This window comes from Triturus cristatus, chromosome 6 (genome assembly GCF_964204655.1).
Source record: "Triturus cristatus chromosome 6, aTriCri1.1, whole genome shotgun sequence".
Classification (NCBI taxonomy): Eukaryota; Metazoa; Chordata; class Amphibia; order Caudata; family Salamandridae; genus Triturus; species Triturus cristatus.
In genome coordinates, this window is record NC_140589.1 from 83,436,946 (window position 1) to 83,452,046 (window position 15,101).

The window sequence follows — 15,101 nt, forward strand, 5'->3', positions numbered from 1 at the left end:
ACCCCACAGAAGCGAGTACAGATCTGAGTCAGTCTGACTACCTCTAATACCCAGAAGCGAGTACAGATCTGTGTCTGACTACTTCTAACACCACAGAAGCGAGTACAGATATGAGCCTATCTAACACCACATTAGAGCAAGTACATTCCTGAGTCAGCCTTCCCAATCTACAGAGGAACCAGTGCAGGTCTGAGTCTGATTATCTCAAATTAATATGCAAGCAGTTGTAGATGGGAGTCTACCTCAGATCCATACAAGAGCAGGTACAGATCTGACTCTGGCTAGGTCAAACTTCTTTGCCCTGATTGTTTTTCCCTTTCAGTTCAAGGTTCTGACCTTTTGTTGTTGTATCTAGAGAACATAGTACTGCACGGAGGCATTTCAGTTGGAAGGTGAGCAGGGCTTGAATCCAGACTTTTTAAAGCATACATGGTACTCCTAATTGTTGTTAAACTGCATGTTAATGAGCTGAGAACAACTCACCTTTCTCCTTCTTCCTGCATCACCTCACTTCTCCCTTTGATAAAAAAAATGCCTGATTTGCAGTGTCCACAATATGCAGTTTATTCGAATTTGTTACTGATTTTTATGATTTTGTCTGTTAACTTTACTTTTTCATGCCATTCTTTTCAGGACAATATACCTGAGTAATTATTACATAGATCGTTCTTGTAAGATCGTAACATGGCCTGCCTCACATATTCAGTGGGTCATACGGGGTTCAGTTTTAGGTTTAAACCTATAATAACTGATAAAACCGCACCGGAAAGGGAATTAGCCCTCACCAGTGTAAACATATAAACACTGAAAAAAACCTGCACAACCACAAACTAAAAGCCATTCAAAGAAAGGAAAAGGAGAATGAAAGAGTCATTTTTATTTCTTCCTGAAGGGGCCCAATACAATGCAACTTTGCTATATAAGGTAGCAGTAAGAAAGACTGGGCTAACATTATTCTGCTTGAGTTTTGTTGTTTAGGGATGTCACTAAAATATTGTTTCTTCTTCCTTTTTTCAGTTTTGTGATCTTTGGTCTAAAGATTCAGGGGTTAGAAGCATTTTTTACGTGTTGTTTATTTATTTTATAAACTGTAGAGAATCAGGAAATATCAAAATCATATATGATTTTTTTGGCAACGTTTGAGTCTTTCACTGATAGGAAAAATGTAGGTTTCATAAGAATCTTTCCCAATATGTACCATCACATTTACCCACAGAGAATGGGTAAAAACCCTTGATACATCAGCTCTCTTTTCTAGTGAGTCAGTATTGAGTGTAGGTAAATTGCCAAACACCCCAGTCTTTAAACATTCAATGCAAGGTATGGTGACAGGTATATGTGAAAAGAGTGCTGTCACAAATCATCTGGGATACTGGTGAAACATGACACCAGTCTTTTGGAAAACATGGAATGCAGTGTCACTTGGAATGCTGCCGCAAAAAGTTCTTACCAAGTTCAACAAAGATTGAAGTGATATTGTTTGTATTTGCAGTGATCCAGCTACGTATATGAAAAAGTTGTGTGATGACGTGTCAAAATCGATACCTGAGCTGAAGTGCTTCCTTGTAAGAGATCCTTGCCACTTGTTAGATGGTATGCTGAAAGCATCTTTACAATCTTCAGAGTTAATTAAGAATGCTATTGACTTTTTAGACCATTCTGGTGCACTGTTTTGTTATGCGCTGGAACTAAAACGCAAATATTTCTCATTTCATGCTTTGTGTGGCATCAAAGAAAGAGTCATTCTAACTGTGTCACTTAGCTGGTGGTTCTCAGTCCCAGAGGCTATGAATGTTATATTATCCATGTGGCGACCGTTTACAGAACTTTTGCTGAGTGATGATGCCAAAGGCAAGAAATGTGAGGATCTTTGGTCACATATTGATAGCGATTTGAAAAAAAGTACACTTTACTGCATTCTTATATTTTTACAGGAAAGCATGACTGCTGTAGTGGACATAATAAAAAAAACTGGAGTCTGAAAACACCCTTGTCTACCAAGTGTTCAGCATAATTGGTGTAGATCTGAAACATCTCCTTGAGAGTAGGCTGGGCGACACTTTTAGTGACTTTGGTACAGCAACATGTTCCATGTCAGAGTGCTGCCACTTGGTAAGCAAAGAAAGGTTGAGGCGCAATTCAGGAACTTTTATTTTGCAATGTATGAGATATAGCCCTTCACCAACTATGGCATTTGAAGTCAATGAAGCCTCACTGTGGTACTCTGCACAAGTTATAGATCCCTTTCGTAAAGGGAAATTTTCTCTGGAGTTTCAAAAGTGCTGCCTAATTTTTTAGCACTTCAGTAACTCTGACGGCATATGCACCCAGTTCAACACATATGTTGCAGAACCTGTCGCAGAGAGTCACAATCTTCAGGTGCACAAGTATTGGCATGGAAAGCTATGTCAGTGGCCAGAGTTAGCAAATTGTGTACTGGCTATTTTGGCGTTCCCTGCCTCAAGTGCCAATGTTGAGAGGGCCTGTTCACAGATAAAAGTTACATGGGAAGGAAAGTATTGTATGGTGCACTACGATAAGTTGGATTTCTAAAAATGTATTTGGACCTCATATACACTGTCTATATACCATGCACTATCAGTGCAGAAGGCAAGCACTAATAAAAGCAGAAAGTTCCATAAACACAGGAATAACCCTGTTTTTGTTGTTTTTAATGGTGCAAAAATGTGTAACCACTGATAACTACTGTTGTTTTAAGGTATTGAAATCACTTGAAAACACTGGAAAATCCCCACCAGAATTTACCAAAAACAGAAACTGCAAACAGGAAAGCCTATTCATAATCCATCATGTGTCATATTGGTGATGATATCATTTGACATGAAATGGTCCTGCTTAAACAGACGACAACCAACATTTCTGATTCCCATCCCATTCTAATGTAAAGTGTCTGAATAATTAGAAAATTTTGAATATTGAGCGCTCCATTGAAGACAATGGAGTGCTCTGGCTTCCAATGGCCGGTTGAAGCCCAGAGCATCAGCATTCCAATGTTTGTTCACAGCTGCTGCTGCGTACAAAGGCCTCATAGAGCCCGAAGGGATTTCACCCCCTCAGGCTCCGTAAGGCCTATGTTTTACAAATTAGAATATTCTGCCCTCTAGAGGTGGAATGTTCTAATAGCCTTAGAGCCCTCCGTAGTGGGCTCTACCGGGCCATTAAAGGCCTGCCCCCCTGTTAAAGGCCCGAGCTGAATAGAGTGGGCCTTTAATGGCCGGTAGAGCCCGCTACAGTGGGCTATAATGCTATAATAGACTGTCATATGAGCTGGTACTCTGTACAGTGGTAAAGACCTAGGGGCTCATTTATGAGTTTTGTGACGCAGTGCAACCTTGCTGCGTGGCACTGCATGACAGGGAAAGGGCAGAAATGCGCAATATTTATTGGATTACAAACCATTCCTGTCCTTTCCCATGCACTGGCGCACAATGGGCTGTGCCTAGCGTCAACTCAGGCCCCCTTGCACCATGGTGTAAGGGGGCCTGCTTTGCCTGCATTATTGCTTTTGTGCAGGAAGGGACACCTTCTAGCACAAAAACAATCCTGGGAGGCATATTCCTCTTCCTATGTGTGCTGCAGAATGCAGCACACATAGAAAGATGAAGAAACAAGGAGGAATAGAGATATTTCTCCTTGTTACGCCTCTCTTGGGAAGGTGTAAGATTTTGACACATCCCCAGGTTTGCAAGTTCTTATAAATCTTGGGATGCATCAAAATCCCTGGGAGTTACATGGGAACACCCACGCAATGCGCGTGGAAAGCCGCCCCAGGGTAAAGTAATGCATGACAGTGATTTGCGATGCATTGCATTACTCCAAATTTTTGAATCCACTCAAAGCCACGCAAAGTGGCTTTACGTGGCTTCACAAATCTGACTGAAGGTTTGCATTGCGGTTGCACCACATTGAGTGGTCCAAGAGCGACGCAAACATGGTCCTAAATAAGCCCCCTAGTTGTTCCTAGCAAACCAACTCTCTGGCTGTTTAACATCACTTCACGTCACAGGTTCTACTGCTGAGCAAACACCCAAAACCCAGACCCAAAGGCCAGCTAAAGATGGTAGGTATCGACAAGCACATCTCTATCTCCCTCACAGTCTTCTGCATCAATGAAATGCCTACGCGCAGCCCCATTTCACATCAAAAACACAACTGTATCACTGACATCCCTACGTGCTGCTCTCTGAGCCTCAATGGAGCCTGCCCGCGGGTCTTCACACACTACATTTAATGCTTCCAGTATAGATCACACTACAAACATAGACTATATCAATCAGATACGCATCAACAAACATGACCCATCATTCTCACCCTCTTCCGGATCACCTTCATGCATTAGCAAAGACACCAAGTTAGCACCGACACAACTGGAGCACTCTTCAGTCTACAAGAGGGTGGCACCCGATGTTTCCCACAAATGCCACACTATCAACATGCACTCATTGTACCATGCACATGAGGCGCTGGCACAGTCCGACAGATACCTGACAGCTCAATGGGACCACACCAGTGATATCGAAGCACTATACAAATTTTAAAATACAATATTATAATAAAACACACACCATCTTTACCTACCCAGACGGGTCGATTATCAGTGAGCATGCCGGTGTGTGTAAAAATTCAATCACCTATCTCAACATTTCTATAATTGAAGTAATGCACCAAACCCACAGACACAGTCACTTCCGCCACATGGCGTGGGTCATGGTGATCCAGAGAGTCAGGGATCTTCCATTGCGTTGTCCACTTGCTGGGGTTTAGAACTTGAAAGCACACCTAGTGATTAGCTGAAGGTGATGAAAGGGGGTCACAGATTGTGAAGTGGGCATGGAAGAGGTTCCTAGGATGATGAAGAAAAGCATCAAGCTAGGGTGTGAGGAGCAGAGAGCACAAGATGGGGAAGAGAGGGCTAAGGGGCAGACCAAGGGAAAGGGAAAAGGTTGTCGCAGATTGAGCAAAAGCTGAGTAGAGATATAGTAGATTTAGAGGCATATGTGCGGTAGCCTCTGTGCACGTATGTTTGTACGGAGAGCGACAACACATAGATACACACACACATTATACACACTGCTTTACTTTTCCTTAATTTTGTCTTGTGAGTACAGTCCCTCGTGTTCTCTTCAAGGGCTTTTCCTTTACGTACTATGCATATGGTCCTGTCGCCTACTTATTGACTCGTCTTTTCATCAATTATATTTCTTTACTGATGATTGACTGTATTTTCTTCCCTTACTTTTCTTAACTCTCATCTGTCATCGCCTCTTAGTATTCAGTGCATGCTCAGGGTACCAGCGCCTTTTCCTAATTCCTAATCTGGCAAGTAGTGATGCAGCCATCCTTCTTCTTTGATCCAGTCCTCTCTATTCTTAATTACTCTCTCTGTATTGTGTCTATCTCTCATTTATGTCTTCCAACCCTACACCACCATCAATTTGGCTACCTCTTTCAAATATTGAAATACACCTCCAGCCTGTCCAGAGGCGTCCAGCTCCCAACAACTGAAACCTCAGGGTACACAGGTCGTTGGCGAGTAGCACCCAGTGGTCGGTTATCACAGTGATGATTTGCCTTAGAGGGAATTGTGAAAATGTTTGCTAGCCCACCACAACCCGAGCTTCTCCTTTTCGACATGAGCATAGGCTTGTTCTGCTTTGGTGAGTATGCAGCTGGCACTTGAGATTATTTATCATGGGGCTTCAAGGTGACTGTCCCTTTGTGCCAAGATGATACCCAGTCCAACTATTACAAAAAGAACAATTGATGGACGGAAAGCTGATCAATGTCATACATTCACCCCCAGTACAGCGATCTGGGCCTAAATGCATTGTTTCTTTGCACACCCTGTTATTCCAGTTTAGACCCAGCTATATGCAAATCAGTCTTGAACCTGCTCCCCAAAACCCGTCCCAGGATGCTTGTTTCCGGTTCAGGGAAGCCCTGTCCTGGCAGTTTGTGCAGGACTGTTCCAATGAGGAGCAGGATCAAGGCTGATTTGCATGTGGCTGGGTCAAAACAGGGGTAGCTTATTGAGCAGAAGAACGATGATGGATTCAACCCAGATCTGTGACTGGAGGTGAGCATCTGAAAAGTATCAGCGCTCCGTCCATCATCTTATTGTGTTTGCTGTGTTCGCGCTTAGTAGCCAGGGTATGCCCAGATGTGGGTCCCTTGCTCACTTTGCCACTTGATTCAAGCTAGCCTGGTTAATGAGGGGTTATACCCTGAAACCGCTCCCAGGATGCTTGTGTCCAGTCCAGGGAATACCTGGCTTGGCAGTTGGGGCTAGACTGTTCCCATGAGGCACAGGGTCAGACTGATTTGCATATGGCTTGGTCCGAACTGGGGTGGCTTAGTGAGCAGAAGAACAGTGATGGATTCAACCCAGATCTGTGACTCAGGGCGAGCGGCTGAAATGTGTCAGCACTCCGTCCATCATCTTATTGTGTTTGCTACCCAGGCTCACTAGGCTGGCATTGGATTATGGGAATGCCCTATACAATGGCGCCCCCTCATACATCATCCGGAGGCTCCAACTGGTGCAAAACCAAGCTGCCCGCCTGGCATATGGCTTACCCAAATCACACCATACCACTCCCCTTCTTAAATCCCTTCACTGGCTTCCAATCAGAGAAATGGTCCTATTCAAGCTGGGATGTATCACTTTCCTGGCTCTTGCAGGAACAGCCCCAGCTTTTATTACGTCAACAATTGTCCCTTACATCCCCAGCAGACAACTTCGATCCTCCTCTATGTCCCTATTGGTGGCGCCCAGATTCAAGAAGCGCAGAATGGGAGGCTCAATGTTCTCCGTTCTTGCTCCACAATTCTGGAATTCTCTTCCTTTCCAAATTAGATCAACACCGTTGTATCAGGAGTTCCGGAGCACCTTGAAAACCAACTTGTTTGTACAGGCTTTTGAAATCTAGGCCGCAACCCCCACTCACTCAGGTGTCAATTCCTCCACAGCGCCATGAATCCGCTTGGTGTCCGTGCACTCTACAAATAATTTTAAATTCAAATTCAAATTCATTGACCACGAGCTTGGTGTGTATGATCAGGCAGAAATATGCAAATGTTTCAACTTCCTGGATTTTGGCATGTATGGTTTGAAATGCATCATGACAGTTCTGAGGCCAGTTGAAGAGTGACCTCTTTTTTATAAGCTCTCTCAAGGATGCACTAACAGCTTGCAAGTCCTAAAAATCAGTGGAGGCCTGGCAGACTATCTGGAGGAGTTGCTTGAGTCCTTGTTGGAGTCATGATGCATGACAATACTTGAGAAGATGTGACCATAACATTTCAGAGAGGATGTTCAACACTGCAATGTGTCTTTGTTTAGTGTAAGATGAGCATCCTAAAATGCTTGGCAGACTTTCTTTTAATTTTCCAAATACTAGAATATCACTGCTATAATTGAGACGATTGGGTATGCCTTGGGTGACTTCCCTTAACCCCCTCATACAATTCCTCAGCCACCGAGGGCAATGCCAGAACTGAGGCTTCATAGAGCTACTACTCACGACGAGTTGTGATATACCTTGAACCTTCTTCCAATTCCAACTGATGATAGCCTTTATTGAGGTCTAGGTCGGGGAACATGCAGGCACCATTCAGCTGAGACATCATGTCTTGATTTCGGTGTGTGAGATGTTGTTTACGTTGAATTGCTTGATTTGGTTGATGCTTGTCCACACAGATGCAGATCTTTACAGCTGCGGTCCTTTCGATGATATCCTGATCTAAGAGCGTCTGAAGCTCTTGTTCCACATATTTCTGTACACAGAATGGAATGCTTCAAAAGCGTTGAGCCTTTGGTTGTACATTCTCAATAATGTGCATTTAATTCTGACAATCTTTCAGTTTGGCAGTGCATCGGAACAGGCCAAGAAACAGCTCTATTTTATTGATCTGCAATGAAGATCAGATCTCATCCAATATCTGGCATAGTACCTTCACGAATCCCAGTTTCACAGTCTGTTTGATGCATGAAAGACAGCCAACGTAAGCTGTCGTGTCCACAACAAAAAGTCAGCCTGCAGAGAGCGAGAGTCATGGGTGATCCAGGGACTGAATGCATCCATGCACTTGAGATGACTTTTGGATCCATATGAATAAATGTGCACGTATGTCGCCTGAAGATTGGGTTTAACTGACAAATTAACAAAGTCATTGTCGGCCTTGACATTTATAGTGGTGCCAGTGACTATCAGGTGTAGTAAGGATATGGACACACCAGGGACATTGCTCAGTTAGCATGTTAGTATATGCTTGGCCGCCATTTTGCCGCTTTTGCTCACGTTACTACATGGCACATTTCTCGTAAACACTTTCCTTGCTCACTTTCACATGAGAAATGTCTGCATTTCATATATTTAGTTGAACACTCTGCTCCTCGTCTGCACAGCGTGTTCAAGGTCAAAAAACAATGAGCTCTGTTGAATTGCTTTGGTCAGTCTCACGTCCCTAGACATAACATAGAACACAGCTGTAACCCTGGAAATCTGGTGCTTTTAATATAGCTGTGCATGCATGTTAACACACTTGGAGAAAACACTTTCCAGGATTGAAGAGCTGTGCTTGTCCGGAGATGTAAATTCCTGCATCTGAACTCGGAGGTATGGGGTCCCCCTGACAAAGGGGTCTCTCTCACTTTTATTATAACATTTTCAGTACAGTCCCTGTGGACTGGAGAGGAGGATTTTTGTAGTTGGTTCACAACCAACATTCAAACAGTTAGCCCGGTGGACAATATGGATAAGTTTAAAACATTCGGTTTCACCGAGGACCAATTCAATAGGTTGATAAACCAAAACCCACGAGGTGGCACTAAGAGTACGATCAATAATAGTAGTCATGAGCAAATTATGAAAATTCTCAATTTAAAGAAGAAATTAATTAGGACCGAACTTCACGCTGAATTCCTAATTGAATACCTAAAAGCTGGGGTAATACCTATAGGGTTACGCATTAGAAATGAACCTGGACTTTTCATTGATAATCAAAAATTCCTTGAGGTATGGACACATATAGCCAATCGCTGCAGTAGGGATTGGCTCATCCTTATAATAGAAACTGCGCAAGAAGTAATGATTATTGAGCGAAAACAAATTGAAGAATTAGAAACATCACTTAAACAAAATACAGCTTTGGATGATGCAAAAAAGAAATTAGAAGAGTTAGAATCGGAAACTAATGGGTATAGGGAATATCTTATAAATAAAAAAACTACCAAACTCAGGAAAGACATTGATAAATTCAGTGCTGAATTGGTATATCCGTTTCTTAACAAAGAATACTATAACACCCAAAGAGAACAGAGGTGGGAAAAACCACAGTACCAAAAACCGGTGTACTCAAGAGGGGGCAGCAAGAGAATTACCTTCTCTGAATCATCGGGATCTGGTAGTGAGGAAGAACATACAAATGAGCAGCAAGGTAGACCAGGTGTTAATTACGAACGTGAGCCTTTTTTAGGGGGACGCCCGAATCGAGGACAGAGGAACTATCGAAACTATGGGAGAGAAGAACAAATGAGGAACCATCCACCTCAAAACTACCAAGCGCAGGATTATCTAAAAACAAGAAACCAGAGGTACTGGAGGTAACTGCTTTTCCTATCATCAACCTTTCTAGCAAGACACTAACAAATGAAGAAGAGGATGTACTGAAAAAAGGGTTTAGTTTTGCCCCCACTGCTCCTCCCAATAAATTTGAATTAGAAAAGGACATGAGAAGTTTTTTTAGGAAAATTAGATTAAATAACTTTTTCAAAGACAGAAATTATGAACCAACCCATAATACTACAGGTTTTAAACCAAAATCTACCTTCACCCCTAATCTCAGCCAACTGGACAAAAATATCGAGCTCTTTGAAAAAATAGTAGAAATAGAAATAAAAACCAGTTTAGGAACAACATATAACCAAACAAATAATCTTCTACCCAATCAGAGAAAGGCACTCAAATCATTACAAGATTGTAACCAAATTACCATCAAACCTGCAGACAAGGGTGGAGGGGTGGTGGTCCTGGACACACTTGATTATGAAAATAGAATGAGATCACTGCTAAATGTGGTAGACCACTATATACGTGTCCCTTTCTCTGTAATTGTGGGCCTAAAAAAAGAAGTCTCTCAATTCCTCAATATGGGTAGAGAAGAAGGAGTGATCTGTGATGACGAATATAAGTTTCTTTTCAACAATAATCCAATAATTCCCGCAATTTATGGGTTACCAAAGATACATAAAGATATAGCGAACCCACCAATGAGACCGATTGTGAGTAGCTTGGGCTCATTACTTGAGCCACTAAGTAAATATGCTGATTACTTTTTAAGACCGATTGTCCAAAAACAGGAATCGTACCTGAAAGACACAGCCCATACAATTTCAATTTTTGAGGGACTCAGCTTCAATAGGGTGACTCAGTATCTTGTCACCCTTGACATTGAAGCATTATACACAAATATCCCCCAAGATGATACGATACGGGTTATGGCATCTATTTTAGAGGAGGAGAATTTGAATGGTGATCAATGCCATTTCATTTTAAATTGTATCAAGTTGGTACTGAAGAACAACATTTTTTTATTCAAAGATGAGCTATACAAACAAGTTAAAGGGACAAGCATGGGGGCCACATGTGCCCCCAGTTTGGCCTGTCTTTATGTAAGCTATTTCGAGCGCAAACACATCTACAATGAGATGGCACCCTTTTTTGAAAATGTCCTCCACTGGCATCGTTTTATAGACGATATAATTTTTATCTGGAACGGTGCAGAAAATGAGCTCATGAATTTTCTAGAATGGCTCAATAAAGGAGATGAAAATCTGAGGTTTACGGCTAATTTTAGTGACAAAAGTGTTGATTTTTTGGACATTAAAATAAAAGATACACAAGGACATCTTGAGGTGGAATTATTTTCAAAACCCACTGACAAGAATACCTTGTTGAAATACGACAGTAATCACCCTAAGTCACAAAGAGATAACATTCCATTCGGAGAGTTTTTAAGGCTACGCCGTAATTGTACAAACCTCACTGATTTCTATTACCATGCTGAAAGAATGGAAATTAAATTGAAGGAAAGAGGATACCCCAGAAAATTAATCAAGCACTCTTTAAAGCGTGCAAGATTTTATGACAGGGAGAGTCTGTTAAACAGTAATAAAGAGAAGAACAACAGAAATCTGAATAAAATTGTATTTGTTAGCCAATATTCAGGTTTGAGTAACAAAATAAAAAATATAGTCAACCGTAATTGGAAAATTCTTAATGATGGAATATCGACACCTATGCCTAAACCCCTTTTCTCTTTTCGGAGAAATAAAACTATAAGAAATGCATTGGTAAAAACCTATAAAACAATTGAGAGCAATACTCAAACCACTCTGTGTAACCAAGCAGCTACAGGGAATTATGCCTGTGGTACATGTTCTATTTGTCCTAATTGCATCAAACAAAAAAGCCTGAACTTCAATGGTAAAACTATGGTTGCGAAAACACTAAACAACTGCCGTAGTAAAAACTTAGTTTACCTGCTGATTTGCCCATGTGGCAAGGGCTACGTGGGTGAGACTGGCAGGGAACTACGCATCAGACTACTTGAACATAGATCGGCATTAAAAAATAAGAAAGAAAATGCACCCCTTACAGACCACTATGCCAAAGCTAACCATCAATACAATGAGTTTCAGTGGTTTATATTGGAGAAAATAACTATAAATCGAAGAGGTGGTAATATTAATGCAATTAGAAAAAAGCGAGAACAGTGGTTTATGTGTCACTTAGATACCATAGACAAAGGCATGAACACTAGGGAGGACTGGATGAAACTGGTAGCAAATTTATGAAATATAGTGTAATGTGTAGGACAGTTTTCTGAATGTAGACCCACAAAATATAAATGAAAATACAAATAAAAACAGTAAATAAAATTCTTAGTTTGTGGGCAAATAATAATACCTCATCCTGAAACACAATTGAAATAATTAATGAGAATTTGCACCATTTTGCAATATATAAACTCAACATTGAAATTTGACACTATTTAGCGGGCTAAACTATTATTATAAAGGTGGCTAATCTCTTTATATCCCTAGAAATTTGTATTTGGTAAAAACCGGTATAATACAATAAAATAGTAAACAATGATAGTTGTAGGCATTCGTATGGTTTTAGCAGCAACAATGATTTTGTCTGTTTTTTGCCTACTGGATCAATAAAGTTACGAGATTATGATAACTAGCGTATCCGGGTTACCATAGGCAGTACGCGTAGGTATAATCGTGCACAATAGAATAAAATAGCATTTCTAAATGTGTGTGTATGTGCCCGCATGGGATTAATAGTAACAGCGGTATTATCTGTGTTTAGTCAGCGAATCCATCAAGTTTATGAAATTGTGATAACAAGCACATCCGGGTTATTCCAGGCAGTATGCACATGTTGTCCACTTCTGCCGACCTGGTCCGTCCTGAATCGGATGTTTTGTTACACATTACTTCCGGAACTTGTACGTCCGGGTTACCGTAGGCAGCATTGACATTATCCAAACGTTCACAAAAAAAACCCCTTCTTTTCCTTAAAGCTAAAACGCGGGAAACACGAAAGCACACCTGTTTGTAATTCTTTAATGGACCAATTGGAGCATGCTTCCTTGGGTATTTAAACAGGGTTAGTTAAGGATTCGCTTAATGCGGCTAGTTTCGAGGACAAGAGGAACCCTTTGGAAACACCACAGGACTACCGAGACGGTGAGGTTAAGGGGTCATGTTTTACTGTATTATTAGGTTAAAATTGTAGTTAGAACCTTCTTTTGCCGTTTACTAAAGTAACTATAGGTTACGGCATTCCAACTTATTTCTTCCACGGTATTCTGTGTATTTTACAGGCACTGTTGTGGCCAACCAAAGAAGAAAACACTGTAACTAGGCAACGATCCGCTTTATACTGCAACTCCACATAAATATGCCAAGCGGTCTCCTACTAACAAGACGGTAGGCGTTTTAATTTGGATGTTTGAGAATAATATGCAGTGACAAAAAAAACAATACTTAGCTTTACTTGAATGGTTTATTTTTAGGTAAAAATTATTTAAAGACGAGTTGAGGACGGGTTAATAAGCAAGAAATAATCTGCTTTACACCGACAAGACGAAGGACAAGTGTCTTGGATCACTATTTCCAGCGCTGAAAAAGGTGATTAGATGCGACTCTGCACAGCACCAATACTACAATTTGATAATCTGTTGACCTGGTGCTTAAAATTAAGGAGGGATATCTCTTGCCTTTATTATAAGGGGTTTTCAAGTGTTAAAGGCAGTAGATTTACCCTATTTTATGATATGAGGCGGTTCTTAGAACAAAATAATCGGTATAAACATCAAAACAATAAATGGCTTGAATCTTATTATAAGGCATTAGCCTGATTTATATTATTACATTTTCAGATGGCTGTACGAAAATTTATAGAAAACAATTAATCAATAGACGAATCCGAGGATAAGGAGTTATGGTATAAGGTATTTATCTAACCCAATACGTTGAATAACTTAGGATATTCTAGTATGAGTAGCCCATTTGATAGGATATAAGAAGCCTAATGTTGATATGTATGTAAATATCATCTCCATGGTAATACGATTGGCATTGTCCTAGCTAATATTGAATTATTCAACTCAAAGATGAAGTTAATTTAGAACATGGTCATATGTATATGTACTAATATGTTTTAACATAAGACTTTTAATAACACACAATGAATGTGTAATGTAAAAAAGTAGTTGTTGATATCAATACAAACTTGTAAACATTGATATATTTGCCAACAGGAGTTTTACACAACGGCAACCAACCAGTGCCTACTAAAAAAGAGAGACGATGAAATACATTTTGTCTTGAAAAAGATGGACAATTAATTCAAACCATCGAAACGCGTCGACGCAGCACTATAACACAATCTGTGGGAACAGCTTTTCTTGTAAACACTATAGTTTCAGTTTGTGTGTATGAAAAGCCTTTTGAAATTTATTAACGGATGTGTTACCCCAATGACAAATTATATTGTCGGTTTCTGTCTCTCTGTTATAAATTTGTGGTATTGTTAGTTGTTTAACGTATCGATTGTGTTCTGTAGGGTCTAAAATTGCACTTGAATAAGGGGTAATAGTTGTGCCCCAGAATTTAGAGGAACTTGTTTTTAGCATATATGACATGTGTTTGTCTTAGATACATTTGTGACAGGATCATAAATTGTCTTTGTCTGTTTTTAACTGGATTTTAATAAAATATTTTGTTTTTTACTGAATTGTATAATGGCATGATTTGCATGAATTAGTCATATCCTAGCACATGGGCTTAATTCTGTGTATTTGGATATAATAATTTGGTTTCCCAACAATATTTATTGTTAGATAAAGTTGTACCACGGGAATTTCATTTCTACTAGTCAGTAGTACCCTATTCCCCTGGTTGGTCAAAGGGGTCTCTCTCACTTTTATTATAACGTCCCCCTGACAAAGCCTGGAGGTCTTCTATAATTATAATGAACTAGCTTCTAGAAAGGGGAGTGTGACAAGGCACTATAGTCCTGTTTCCCCCATCATTATAATATGATTTCCCCTTTTGTTCTGTATGGAATTGTAACTATGCTGATTTGTTTGATCTTATGCATTTTGCAGCTAGTATTGGCTCGTGTACTGCATTATAGAGCTCGTTAGTTAAAATAAACATTTTAAACTGTACTTCGACTCTATTTACTCATGTTGTGGACAAGTACGAGAGGTTGAACGAAAGAGTGTTCTTGTTCCCATGTATCCTGATAGGGACGGAGTAGCCTGTTCTAGGATGTCTAATCATTGGTAGCTTCGCTGTAGCACGGAGAACGAATGAGACACTATAGCTAGTCGGATAGGGGATCTGGGCACCGAGGTGGGTATTTTGGTACACCACTACACACTGAGGTCCTGGTTTCCTGCGCATAGTTCTGTATCTGTGCAGAATCCCTGCAACACAGGCATAAGCAGTGGTTCTGATCACATCAGGGTGGAAGATGAGCTCTGCCAGCTCTTCATCG